Source organism: Zosterops lateralis (genome assembly GCF_965231275.1).
Source record: "Zosterops lateralis genome assembly, chromosome: 3".
NCBI classification, from domain to species: domain Eukaryota; kingdom Metazoa; phylum Chordata; class Aves; order Passeriformes; family Zosteropidae; genus Zosterops; species Zosterops lateralis.
The window spans coordinates 74,997,041-75,012,500 of record NC_139764.1 but is presented as its reverse complement, the minus strand read 5'-3'; the positions used below and the strand labels follow the sequence as shown (position 1 = coordinate 75,012,500).

The 15,460-nt window shown below is 34.1% G+C and overlaps 1 long non-coding RNA gene across 1 annotated transcript in view; it reads left to right on the top strand.

Annotated features, from left to right (window-relative positions):
- Positions 1 to 14,437, top strand: part of LOC310907717 — a 41,251-nt gene extending 26,814 nt beyond the window's left edge. The window contains exon 3 of the long non-coding RNA XR_014589706.1: positions 14,161 to 14,437. This is a non-coding gene — a long non-coding RNA (uncharacterized lncRNA). The remainder of the gene's footprint in view (positions 1 to 14,160) is intronic.
- Positions 14,438 to 15,460: the final 1,023 nt, after the last annotated feature.

Sequence of the window (15,460 nt, the reverse complement as noted above, 5' to 3'; positions counted from 1 at the left end):
TTCAATTATGTGTAGTTTTCAAATTATGTTTACATTTTTTTCTGCTTTCTCTTCACATACCTCACCCCTTATAAAATATATACATTATGTCTTATACATAAGACATCATTCTTTTGTATTACAGCAGAAGAGCTCATAACATCAAGGTTATTTAAATGTTTGGATTTTAATTCTATTAGTCAAATACATCTTAGTTTAAAATGCATAATAAAGCAGAGTCTTTTTACACTAAAAAAGCTGTACAAAATATTAGCGTCTGAAGAAATAAAAGTTGAAATGTAATTTTTTTCCTAGTTTTTGTCTGAAGCTTGTTATTGTTGTAATAAACACCATACTTTAATCTGATTTTGCTGCAAGACTTTGAAACTCCATGCTGAATGTGTACCACCTAAATATGAGAAAGAGCTTCTTTACTGTGCAGGTAACTGAGCACTGGAACAGGTTGCTCAGAGAGGTTGTGAGGTCTCCCTACTGGAGATATTCAAAACTGTCTGGACATAATCCTATGGCATGTCTCCAGGACAATCCTGCTTCAGCAGGGAGCTTAGACCACATGACCCCTTTGTGGTTCCTTCCAATCTCACTCAGTCTTGATTCTGTGATTCCAAAGTGGCAGAGGTAGCACACAGGTCATCTGTCAGGTCTGTCTTCTGAAGCAGATATTTTAGATAGATGGGTATCCTGATGGAAGCAGGTTTAGTGAGCAATGCAATTAATATCCCCAGCTTTGTTGAATGTTAGGGTTGTTTACACATCTCACAGTCCTGCATATGGACCTGAATTTTGTTGCCATTTGCACCTGAGAGATTCACTTGGTGCTGGACTATATTAATGGGAGCTAAAGGACGGTCACTAGCATTTCTTCTAGCACCACTCTTCAGACAAGTGGACACACACTAGAGACATTTATGGACAGCTCAATAGGTCTCAAAAAGTCAGAAGGAAAACAAAGTTCTGGAGACTTTAAGGGCCTAACACTCTTTCACAGTTTCTTTGTTCCTGGGCTTATGGGTAATGTCTAACACTTACAATAAAATCTCCATTTGCATATATATATAATATAGATATAGATAGATACAGATATAGATGATATAGCTATGGATATGGATATATATAGAGGTAGAGATAGGTCTAGATTATATAGATTAGATAGATATAGATATCAATAGATATTTTCTTTATCCTTTTTTATCTTTCACTTTTTTAAACTTATATGCTTTTTCTGAGGCTCCATGGGAACATTGTTCTGCTGTTTTAGGCATTTAGACATCAATATGGAATTTATAAAAAACTTATAGATATTAAGCTGTGAGAAAATGTATCTACTTTAATCTCTCTTCCCAATATGATTAAAGGCAGATTAATTTAATGATTTCAGATCTTTGTATAGAACAGAGGGATATTGATATCAAGGGAAGAGCATATACACTGTATCAGAGTGCGGGGGTGCGGTGCATCTTTTGGGAACCTGGGTCCCATTTCTGGCCAGCTCTGGCACGGAGCTCGCAGTGAAAGGTACAGCTCTGTGTGCTAAGATACATCCCCAATCCTGTGGGTTCTTGCCTTTGGCAGAAGCGTGAGCAATGGCAAAGAAGAAGAGAGGACTCTTGTGAGGAATTCAACTAGAGTTTGTTAAGCCCTGAGGGACTTGTACACATCCAGGGAGAGAATGTTCTAAACTGAGTTTTCTCCCTTCTACTGCACCTTAAGTATGGGGATGGGGAAAGAGGAAGGGGACAGCCTGGAACCAATCCAGAAAATCAATAGAACCAGTCAATACATTAAAGGGGGGAGAGAACTGGGACCCTGCCAATCCCTCGACATCCTCACTAGAATTTTCCAGACTTCAAAGCGAGGCTGTAAAGTGATGGACAGGACCCATAATTGTGATTAACAGACAATCACTCGGGAGAAACCAAGAAGGTTTTAACATGGGGTACATGGGACACTGTAAGTTGTATCAAAACAGTATAAAACAAAGAACAGATGCATGCAGAGAACTGGCAAAACCCAAAATGCACCACAACATCAGAGTTCAGAGGTAAAAACAGCCAAGCAAAAAAATAAACAAAACAATAAAAAATCAATCTAAAACAAAAGGTAAAACTATCAAAGCCCATCACTACACAAGATGTCAAATTCAATTATAAAAAATCGTTCTGAAATACATATCTTTATATAACTATGTATATTCAATTCATCATAGTATTTAGACAACAAAAAAAACCCACGAGATCATGTTTTCTTTATTTCTGAAAACCGCAAAGGGAAACATGGATAACTGTAAGGACTCTGTCTCTTATCAATGAATGCTTGTATGAACTTAAGCGGGATGTTTGTGGTGGTGTGCTCTCCAGACTGAAGAACAGTCTGGAAGTTGGACACCAAGTCAGCAGACATGGAAACTGAGTGCCACATTCCAGCAAGAGTGCCTGTTTGGCTTGAGTAGTTCTTAAGATCAGAACTAGAGGATATTCAAGCAGCAGCAAATTATTCAAATGCAAAGGAAGAGACCGACAACTTTTGTTGTATAACACTTCATCAGATTGGATCAGACTTTCTTTTAGTGGAGTTGAGACAAAAGCGCGTTTGCAGCATCCTACTTCAGAGATGGAATACCCCTCAATACAGTTTTTTATTCTGCTGAATTATGAATCAGAAACAAAATAGAACCAAATTATAGAAAAGCTATATTATTGTATTTATCCATACAATAGCATATTGGCTGAAGAGAATTTAAAATATTAAATAATGCACTTACAACGTACTTTAAAATTTTCAAATCTATCTATCTATATGTATATATAAAATTCACCTTTAGATTTGTAGATCATAATTAAAAAATGCCCACATCACTGGCTTTTCATTAAGACCAACAGGTTGCTCCAAAGGCCAAGGGTATCAGTAGAAAGGTTTCCCTAAGGTTTCAGCTTTTTTGATTAACAACAATTAAATAGACACACAACAGAGAATTCTGGAAAAAACAAGTAATGTGTCCCTTTTTTCCCCCCCCAAAAAAAAAATGATAAACAAAACCCTAGGACTCAAGTGCTTAAAAACCTCCTTGACAAATCTTGTGAAAATTGCAGCCTTTTCCTCTCACTATCTCAAGCCTTAGTCTTTTGTTTTACTGATACCAGAGTGGTTTTAACCTTAATGCTAAGGAATAATTCCATTATGCTTTCCTCTGGCCAGCAAGGCTTCATATATGTACTTCTCTGAATCAGGGCTCACAGCATTCCCATCAATAACAGGATGACACTAATTAGTTCACTAAGGTCTATGAATAAGACTGGTATTACTTTTGAAATTTTATGCAGCTCCTAAAATCCACCAGAATACTGTGGGCTGTCCCAACATTTAGAACTTTTTGAACAGAATTAACTTATTAGCAGATGACTGTGGAACAGGTTTATTGGTAAATAAAAATTAAGTCAACATGATTAGAATGTGTTTTTAAGGACATTAATTACATTATGCTCCTTATGAGGAATCTACACTTTAGACTAAAATGTAGTTATTTCCCATTTTGAAAAGCATAAGTTATATATATAAGTTTAGAAAAGTAATGTATTAATCTTAATTTCAAGGACTAACGTGTTCAGATAATTACTTGCTTTATTAATGGATTTCAGGAGTAACCATTTTTAGGCCTGTGAACAAATTAAAAGAGTCCTTATCTTATTAATGTGAAAATCCCTTCTGTGCTCTGTCTATCTGGTACATTGGTAATTAAGGATTTAGAGGCCCTTTGCCTGAATCTCCTCATTGAAGCAGGTAAAATCATAAAGTGTGTGACTACCTTTATAAAGCCTCTAGATTATAGATATCAATGCCACTGTTTATTAATTTTGAAAGTTCTGGAAACATAAGCATAGATAAATTCAAAAGAATTGCCATTTCACAGTCCCCACTTCTTGATAAAATAAAACCAAAAAGGAACTTGTTCTCTGATAACATGTAGGAGTATGAGCAGAGTTAAACTAAAGGTTTCATATATTATTCCCAGCACACATGTTTGAGAAGCTGGCAAGTGAGGTTATGTTGTCTTTTTTTACACATCTCAATAATGATACAGTGACGAACAAGAATTAGATGCAAGGAGCACGTAAATGACTAACACTCTGACACTTCTAAGTGTCCAGAAGAATAAGTTGTCCAGACTTTCCTACATGATGCATTAAGGTAATACACTTAGCAAAATTATTTGCAAAAAGATAGCATAAAGAATACGAAACTCTGAAAACACAAGTGTAAGAGCCTGAGCAAGAGGTACGGGACTCCAGGTGGCTCTTTAAAGGTGCTGTTTATTTCATTGATTGAAGTCACAGCAGTCATGGGTCGTGGGTAACAGAGCCAAGCCTACAGCTGTCAGCATCAGCTAATAGGCAAAACCTGAAGCCACTTTATCTCTGGTTACAATATCTTATATAGTTTGCTTTACTGAGCATTTTAATGCATAAAACCAATCAGTATCACACACAACACCTTTACATTTACCTATAGCCTATCAGAGCTACTATTATTACCATATTGGTTGGTAGTATCCAGTCATCGAGTTAGTACGTTACGTTTAAAGCTTAAAGTTGTTTTTCTGTTTTCTTGCAGTGAAAAATTCTTAGTCCTTTTTTCTACTTGGTAAAAACACATTTCTTGTTTGCATATGGTATCTTTTGCTTTTCTAGAAACCTCTTTTTGCTTGCTTAAAACATCTTTGTTTGGGATCAACATATCCTTTGCTTTAGCCATAAAACATCTTTCCAACTCCACTTAACCTTTGCCTTCTTAGTTGTCCAGTAAATGGCTCAGCAATCCTTAATTTAGACATCTTTTATTCTGCTATATCAAAACTTGTTTCTATCTCTACTCCACTTACAGGTTCCACATTCAGAGAGCCTTCTGCTAAACCTACATATCTGTGAAACTTTCCTGTCAAACTTTCATCATTTCTAACACACAGCCACCTAAAAGCTCCCATCTATGAATGCAGCAGCTGAGACAAAGGCTGAAAGTCAAAACAAGAAGGCTGGATTCAGCTGACACTAGAGGTTCCTGGCTCACTATAGGTCTTAGTGTTTCAAAATTCAGTTAGAACTGATTAACATACAACAGAGTATGTACTGAGATTTTCTTATTCTAACTAGTAGCTGTAATTACTGAAGAATACCCTTGGATGGAAGGAGCAATTATTAATATTTAAATTCAGCATTTCTATTTCCTGCTACTGTTCTCTTTCCTGCTTGTGCAGGAGGCAGTTTGATCATTGTTTTAAAACATATGTTGCTAATAGGTAGCAGGTCATTTATGTTCCAACAGAATTTGAATATCCAAGAAGTTTCACAAAGCTCAAGTATTTCTCCTTTCAGTACCACTAGTTCTTTCTTAACCAGTTCTTTCTCAGTGAAGAACAGTCATCAATAAGATCAGAAGAATAATCCATAGTTCTCTTGTTTGATCAGCTGAACTGGTCTCTTTAGAAAGAATAAGTCTTGTTCCACTGTTACAGTGGCATGGAAGAATGTTTGGAAACATCTTTTCACTCATTGTCCATTTTCTTTCCTGCACTTTCCTGACTTGATTATGACCATATTTCTACTCTGATTCTGATTATTGCCTGGCTATTTGATAAGTGTTGCTTAGCATTTTTGAGTTCTGTGATTTCATATAAAGTCAATGTACCCATGGGAACAAGAAGAAATAGGCATAGAAAAGTTTGGGAAAGTGGGATACTTAAAACATGGCTGATATTAATTGTATTATTTAGGATCTGAATTTTTAAAGTGCTGATAACTTTATAAAGAACTATAACTGCCTTTCAGCTTTTGTGAAGCCTTAAATACTACAAGCCAGTGAAAAAAAATCAAAGAGTTTACCCTGAATTAAGACGTGTTTTTTATAAATATATATTCGAACTAAGAATGACTTAGTTTTTTTTGTCTATTCATGCTTTGCTGATTTGAATCATAATCAGCTGATTGCTGCTATTTATTATTTGTATATCCAAGAAAAAGACTGTAGAATGTATAAAAAGAGATGGGTAGGATTTCTGCATTATGTTGCTTACAGTATCATATCTTTGAATTTTAAAAAAGAAACCCATAGGCTTTTTCTGGAGTTTTATGAGAAGCCAATTTGAGGACAAGAAATCTTAGATTCTTCTGATTCTGCTCTGATATAGATCAATCTTCTTTCTGCAGAGTATTATCATTCCTGAGAGAGCATTGTATGCATAAATAGATTATAAAATGTTCATAAATATCATGAGCATGTTAGGCTTAAGTACCATGTATTAGAGATAATTATAAGCATATAAGTAGAAGGTTTTACAGTTAACCTATTGATCCATTGAACTCTAGCAATTTACAGTAACCGGCTGACCACTCAAGAAGCCATATATAATCCTTTATAATCCTTTAAGTGTGGCCATCAATAACATTTATTTTAAAATAAAACATGATTCAAATGCATATTTAAAACTGCTTCTCATAAATGGGTAGGTTTAATTAATGACTATTGTTACTATTTCTATGAGCTCTGATTTATTAGCTTAAATAGCTTTGGGACTTCATGACCCTTGCTTTCTACTTTATTCTTCTCACAGAAAATTCTTCATTTGATGAAGGAAAAGTTTATGGGTTTGGTTTTGGTTTTTTGTTACTTTGCTTTTTCTTCTTTTTTTAACATGTGAATGGTTACTTGAGAGGCACAAAAAAATTTACCGGCATACTGAATTGGGTTTTCACAACAGCTCTTACTAAATATATTCAAAAGATGATGTACAAGTCACAAGAATCATCAGAAGAGTAGGGTAGAAGATCAGAGAGTACGATCATTGAACTGAAATGTCTGAATAGACATTATAAATTTATTAATTTATATATTTTATTCCTCTATATAATTCACAATCACGATCAGGAACTTCCCCGTTTATTAATTTTAACTGAAGATCAGAAAATAACTCTAGCATAAAGATTGTTCAATCAATTTATTTGTTTGTTTGTTTGTTTGTTTTAAAGCACAAAAGGAAGTTTGAAAACTGTGTTCTGTTTTTCACTGAAAAGTGAAAAACAAAAAAGTGGAAAAGTGAACAACACAACTGACCTCACCCACCCACAAAATTATTTAATTTTTGAAAATGACACATTTCTGAACATACTTCTGCTCTGCATAATTACACAGTAGCATTGTGTGTGAAAACAGGTTTATAGACCTAAGCACAGTAAATGACTAACCATAATTTTTTACTATTTCTGTTGGACTTTACTCCAGAGATCATGTATCTATTTAAAAATTTATTTTACAGATGCAAGGGATTTTTTGCCCTAAAGAAATTTCAGATCCACATTTGTTATGCATATTTGACCTCCGCCCTTCATTCTGAGTCAGAAAGGTTGTGGGGCTGTTGTCGGTTTCTGTCAGAGTAAAACTGACAGTTGCTCCATTAATGAGAAATTCAGCTATTGATCTGATCTTTTCTCCACTGCCATTGATTTCTGTTCCTTGTTTTGTCATTTGGACCTAAAACTGTCAATAAGTTATTGACTGAAGGATAGAAAGTCAATTATTTGTATTCTCTTTAGAGCTTGTGAAAATGGAATTTGTATTCATTGGTGTTTTACTATGAAATTCTGAGCCTGTAATAAAGCTGTTTCCAGTCATTCTGGGTTTGAGAAGTTTATGATTATGAAAGATAATTTTCAACACAATTAATTTACAGATTAATGATTTCTAAATGGAAATGGAGAACAATTCAGAATTAAACATCTGTTAAGTCATCTTACATAGTATATATTTTAACAAGACATTACAACAATAGCTCCTCCGGTAATATAACACTTTACATCCATGCAACAGTGCCCAAATTACTATTAGTTTTTATTTTGGGTCCTTTTTAATTCAAGGAAAGAGTAAACAAAGTACAGTACATAGAAGTCCCTGGAAAATCTATCAAATACAGATTTCAGTATGGTATAGAAGAGAGGGTTTGAAGCAGAAAGGATGATCTGAGAAATTTTTTTACTATATAGAGTTATAAGGAAATCATTGCTAGATTTAATTTTCTCTTTGGATAACAAGTGACATGTGCACTTTGAGGAATTCTGAATTTTCTGCTGAATGACCTCAGATTTAGAGGTGCATCTAGATTATTAGCTTTTCAAGTAGCACTTCTTTACATTTCTGTGAGTAATGTTTTATGATATGTTTTACTTGATACTTCCATACATGGTCTCTCAATTGAGTCCTCTGGGTAAACTAACAAAAAGAAGCAGAAACCAAATAACCACAGTTAGCTGTATAAGCCCTATTGGCAAAGAACAATGAATATGTTTTCATTCGACCAGATCCTCCATGTTAAATAAGAATGATATTGGAGGATAGCCTGTAAGAGGCACGTGGCAGGAAACAACCTCAAGCATTTGAGGGAGCTGCTCACTTCGAGGCACTTAAGGGCACAAGGAAGACAACAAAAACAAATGCCAGTATGTATCAGAAAATAGCAATTCTCAAAGAATGTGTCAAGAACAATGGCACAGATAACCTTTACTGGTGATTATAGTAGCTTTGAAATGGGAATCAGAATGTTAGTGAAATGACCAAAAGCGAATAATGGAGGGATTTTGTTGGACATAATTTTCACAATCAACTCCCAAACGCTTTACTTTTTTATCTTTGTCACTTTACTGTACATCAAATTCTATTTTTTTTAGAGAATTACTGTCATGGTACTCCCTACCACAATCAGCTGCAAAATTTATCTGAATTAGGATAAAGTTTTAAAATCCAAGGAAATTCCATGATAACCTGCATGAGGAAACTCTCAGCAGGAATCTTTTCTTACTTACATATTTATTTATGCTCATGATGATGTATAGCTGCATATTGAAAGCATGAAAACTGCATATTGTAAAGGGCAAAAAAACCCTGCAGGTAAGTTAAGAGGAAAAAGATATATGATATTATTGAAAGGGCAGCAACAAATACATTTATTTAAGGTCTATGAAAATTACAGCTACCACTTCTACCTATAAGAATGAATTGTAAACAGCAATTTGGACAAATGAAGAAATAGTTTCCATGCTAGTAGATAAACATGATCTATTACAGAGTTTTATAGAGTTCATGTACATTGTGGTTTTGTATTTTTGGGTCCAAATACTAAGAATAAAAGAGCTGTTAGGTTTTTTGCAGTTCATTTCTGGTTTGGTTTTTTGGTTGTTTTTTTTTTTGCCTGGAAGACCTTGTTCAACAGGAAAGTGTGATCCCAAATTAAATCTGCAGTTATTGCTTCTCAGGAACTCACAGCCAGAGATGTTTAATGACCCGTATTAGCCTGCTCAATAGGAAATACTCTGCTCTCCTAAAACAGATGGGATATCCTTTATGTACTTTTACATTTTTTTTAATATTAGAATATTTGCAAGTCTACTAGAACAGATTTTAGAGATATTTTCTCTATGGTGGGGGTGGGGGGGGAAGGGGAAAGAAAAAAAAATATAAGTTAGTGGATAAAATACTTGCCCATCAGGGAAGGGTTATTTATGCTTAATTTAATGAAATCTGTTTGTTCATCTGTTTGTTTTGGTGTATAATCCATAGACATTTTTATTTATTGACATCTTTAATAATCTATTGCAATTTAAAAAATTCAATTTTTTTCAAACACCAACTTTTCCTGTATTTCACCACCCTTTTTTAGTCTCCTAGAAGTAAGAGCAGGAAAAAAAATGGTCTATGACTATATCACTAAGAGAAAGATACATAATTTATGTATCGAATGATCTGTTTTTCACTGGAGGGCTTCTTTTATTTGCATTCCAAAGAATATTTATGCAAAATAAGTATTCAGGAATTGTGGTGATCAGGAAGTGAAACTTGGTTACAGACTTTTATTTGTGCTTAAACATCTAGAGATTATTACAAAAAAAATTAAAAATACCTCTTTTCTTGTCTCATTATATAGGAAATATCAAATTCAAGATTGGCACAAGAAAAGCCATTTAAAACTAATTCTCCTAATAAATTTTCATAGAGCACCAAGAAGTACTGAATTATGAAGCCTTTACTGTAGACATGCATTTTTAAAAGCAGTTCTGGATAAGTTTTGGCACTGATCTCAGCCTTGAATGAGAGTGTATTCTTGTGACAAGGACAATCTGGTTTGAACTAAGGAACTTCCAGAGTTAGCAATTTATTTTTGTTCATATCAGAGATCCCAGAACATCAAAGAGTGCAGGAAATATTGCAAAGTATTTTTACTTTCAGGTTTTCCCTTGCTTCCAATTTTGTTACTTTGTCATCTAGAAAAGATAATATTAAATTCATCTAGAGAACCTGAATCATAAAACTCTTTTGTCAAATGCAAAGATGCAGTACATTTAAAACTATAAGTGACATTTAATCAATTTCATTGTATAAATATTATGCACAGCTGTCAAAATATCATCAGGAAAACTTCAAGATTTTTGTCAGTCATTGCACAAACAGATTGACACAGAACCCTGTGTAAAATGATTTTTTTTATATAGATATAAAGATATACCTTCATTCAGTGAACAGTGAAGAGATCATCAAGCTTTTAATACTTCTGTTTCCTAATTTAAAAAAAGTTTATCAGTGCAATAATTTTCCCCAAAACTGATAGAACTTTAAGTCTTTAAAGGTATGGGCTAAAAGCTGGGGGGTTATCATATATTTTGGTTCTACAGAATTAGATTAACATGAAAAGCAAGGGTGGAAAGCTGAAATATGAGCAACCTGAATTCTGAAGTAGCAATTATAAGCATTCTTTTAGCCTGGGTCTGGGAATCATCAAGTATGGTCTCAAGAGAATGGGATCAGCTCTACTTCTATTGTGAAACATGACACGTGCTTTCAAACTGCTTGCATGCTCTTCCCAAAATGGAATAAAGTACTCAAAACACTACTTTGTGAGTTTTTATGCCATTTTAAATAGATCTTACTTCCTGGTCAATATGCTCCCATTTGTTGACACACACATGTGCCCTGTTAAAGATATGGATATTTTCCTCTTATCATCCATGCCTGATTTGCAGGATGATGCGTGAAACAGATAAAGCGGGATGAGATCACCCCGTGTTTGCTATTGTAACTTCATGAAATTGTATTTCAGTTAAATAGATTTGGCACCATTTCTTAGGAAAGCTATTCATCATTTTGTGCCAGGAAAAAAGATTTCAGAGAGAAATTTCCCTTAAGGGAAGTCAGTGGGAGTTGCTGTTATCAAAAATTTGTCAGCAATCTTCCAACAATCACGATTTTACATGGCAATTCTTACAAAAAATAAATAAATAATGCCCTACTGAAAACTACTCAGTTACTTGAATTAAAATAATGTATTGTTATCAATTAGCAGAACTTTTAAATTTAATTTTTAAAGCCATATTACATATATATTTCCTTTAAAAATGAAAGAAGTAAAAAAAAAAAAATCATACTGAATGTTTTACCTGTTTTTCTTCCTGTGATTATTATTGGTCTATACTATGCTTATTTCTTCTATTCTTTTGGGCTCTCTAGACCATGATTTCTTTGATCATTTTCTTTGATCATTCCTTTCCATTATTATTGCTTGCTAATGACAAGTATTTGTTGATTTGGGTTTTTGTTTTTAAACTCTTGTTGAAAAATTGACAGCTTTTATAATCTTATCCGTAACATGCCTTTATTTTTCCCTTACCTGCTAATTGGCTCCAGGGCTATGGGCAGGCAGTGGGGAGGTTCTAGGCCATGCAGAACATGGAGACTAAATTCTGTAAATGTCTTAATTTGTTTCATATACAGTGATTTGCTAGAGTTTTCCCATCTTAAGGACAGTTGGTCCTCTCACTGATCCTAAGAAGATTTTTTGTTTCATGTATCACATCACTTAAAATCCTATTTTGATTTATAGCTCAGTAATTTACCTGTTGGTTTTGAGTTGGCTTTTGTCCTTCCTAGCAGTTTTCTACATCTCATTTCTATGTGCATTATAAGGCTTAGAAATTATTTGTCGCAAAATGCAACAGAAATTTCTGCTTCAGTTACAGTAGTTAATTTCCTCTTACTAAATCACTAATAGACAATTTTCTGAGAAAGTTGGGTTGCCCAGTTTGCTGTAGGTATTGCTGTCAGTAATAAGATTACATTGTCAAAGAGCTTGTCATCAGAAGGCAAACAAGTTTTAGTTTTATCTTTACTGACCTTAAGCACTACTGTCCTTTTCACTTTCTTCAGGTTTCAATCATATTTGTATCATATTTATCTTATCTGCAGAAATAGACAAAATATCCTACTCAGGAATGTGGTTGGGCAAACAGCACATTTGTTTAATTTCAGACTATGCAACAGTTTTTCCAAATGTCAAAGTATTACTGGTTTTTTAAAAACACCAATGAGCAGTTTTCGTCTTTTATAGAAAACTTTCACGTAAAACCAAAACTGCCATTTCCTTATGCGTCAATTTTCCTTTATTTTATAATCATCTCAGTAAGTTGCTGCCAGTACAAAAGAGACAGACATAACATTTACACAAAACATGTATTTTTATTCCAAAGCACTGATGCTGTACCAGTGCTTTTTTTGTTAGAATGCTGATGTATTCTATCTTTTATGCACAATATAAACCTCAGTCCCAGCAATCAGACAACTCTCAAATATTTAAAAGTTTCAAATCAACACCTCTAAGTTCTGATACATGTCTCACATAAATACATGCAGTTTAAATTTCACAAGTTTAATGCTTTTTTGCTGTAGTGTATGAAGATTTTTACCTGATTAATTATAAATTTCAAAATTATTTGGTTTATCTTAGCAAAATGGCATTCAAATAAAGACCAGTTTTTTGCAGAGCCATTTTCAATGGGCAGGTCATATAGATTCACATCATTTCCATATGGTCAGTAGCAACATGAAATGCTAAGGGGGAAAATAAATTTTTAAAAGTCTCGAAAATCAGATTTTGGTGTCATTCACATAGACAAAGAGGCTTGGTGTTACATAAAAAGAGCACACTAATTTGTATATATCATGCAAATACTGTTATGATGTATCCTAGACAGTCATTCAACCTCAGAAAGAAGACTCTGATATCAGTAAGGAAATTTTCAGACTGAAAATCCTGAAGCTGTTTGTACTGACTGACTAATCAACTATCAAAGAGTTGCTTGAAAAAATGTTTTTCCTTTAAAATGGTGCAAAAGTCAAGGGGTAGCATACTGAAGTCATGTGATTGATAGACATGGAGACTCTTGAGTCAGGAAGGTAGCACAACATCTATTTAAGAGAAAGATCCTACTTTAAAAAGTACATGCTCAATGCTGGCGTAAACAGGGAGACCAGATGCTCTCAGATCTAATCCAAGCAGACGCAGGTAAAATCCAGGAGCAGCATCCACTTTTACAGCCAAAAATGAGAATATTGAATGATTAGAACTAGTTAGTAACATTTATAATTTTTATCTTCTCTTAAAAAAAAAAGCCTAACTTGTAATTAAATACAACACCTGCTCCCAAAATGGCATAATTTGTCAAAGCAAAGATTTTTCTAAGTAGTGGATAACAATGTATTAAACTGTGTAAATTTCTCATCCAACTTATACAGTACTCAGCCTGATTAGGAGCTTGGGGTGAGCTACCTGCTGTCTCTGAGGCTTGAAGTAAAAAATGAGCCAAAACTCCTATGGAGCTGAGAGAAAATAGCACAGCACAAATCAGTGTCACATGGCTGAATTCTCATCTGGTCCCAAGAACAGTCACCTCACACCTGTTGTCCAAAGAGAGATGCCCCTTCCCTGTTCAGGAGAGTGCCAAGATACCAATCAGCTTGAAACAAAATACCAAAACCACGCCAGAATCATGATTAATATTGCACTTAAAGGAGGTAAGTGACCTTACCCAGGTGCTTTGGCTTTATACCAACGTGGTTAATATATGTATGTTAGTTTTATTTGTAATTGATATTGTTGAAGCCAGCAGTGATGAAGACAGTTAAAATTGGTGCTTTCTAATGAACCTATGCAAGTTTTAGCAGTATCACCTTTAGTATAATTGTATTCCTCCAGCATATTATTAGCTTTCACTCTACACTGCTCCTCCCAATTATTTTAATCCTTTTTTGTTTGTTTGTTTGTTTTGTTTTGTTTTGTTTTTTAATTTGGAGCAGGTTTTACTTGCTTCTTGCTGGTTTACTGGAGAAAATAGAAAAGTTGGAAGGAAGAGAGAAAATGGTGAGTTCATTAAGAGATGTCAGCCTGAGAGGAGCAGAGCGTTCCTGCTCTGCTATTTAAACCTTCCAAGACAGGTTGCAGTAATGCAATCTCTTTTCTACATTTAGACTCTCCTACTGTCTTTCAGGTCTCATTTTTATTGTGTGAAGCATTTAATCTCTTCCATCTTTTCCCTCATTCATAACTTGATATCCAATTACAGTAACTATTCTTGCTTCCTCATGTGAGATATATCTTTTCAATATTTATTATTTTCAAATGCTAACTCTTACCACAGACTTTCTTCATATTTTTAGCCTTAAAAAGCCAATTAAAATTCACAGGAGCTGATAAGTCTAACTTTTTCACTGTTTTTATCGATTTTCATCACAGTAAGTTTTTACATGCAAATATAGTTTTCAGCTTGATATTTCAGAGTCAGGCAAAAAACCACGGCCATTAGCACTTCATGATTCCTACTGAAATTTGCCCCAGGTGAAATGTTTGATTCACTGTAGCTGATCAGAATGATTAAGATATCAAGCTTAAATAACTATTTTTTATGCTTCATTTGGCATCTCACAACCTGCATGTGCATCTGTTTTCAAGAGAACTGGCAATTCTGACAGAGATAAACTGCCTCTAGACAATACTACCTTGTAGTGTATTTTAAGTAGGTACTAATTGCAAGCTTCAAGTTAGATGAGCTTGCACAAACTTGTAGTATCTCCAATTTAATCTATGTGCAATAATTACTTAAAACAAATCAAATACAATTTATACCATTTAAAAGGTGGTGCTCTGGCCTGCAGGTGTTCATGGGGTGAGTACATTTAACTCAGTTCAATCTCTTCTGTATCTTGCTATACTGCTGCCTTAGCAAGAAATTTTGGAATTCCAATAAATGGAAATACTGATGTATTATGTGCAAAAATGATAGCAATCATGATATTTTTTCCAGCCCTATTTTAAGAAACATACAAGAAAGTTCCCAACTGTTTTCATTCTCAAGAGTGAGGAAAAGAAAGCATTTTACTGTTCTTATAAATAATCTGAGAATATAAACAAGCCTAGAGACTGTAGCTAAGTGTCTTTGATTACACACTAGTCACTGACATACCTATTTCCAATTAGATTTAATGCTCAGTAACATAATGTATAAAAATAAAATACTTCAGAGAAAACATCTAAAAAAGGTTATTTTGAACAACCAGCTCTAGCATTCTAATTTATCCAGTAAGACCTGTATTTTAACAA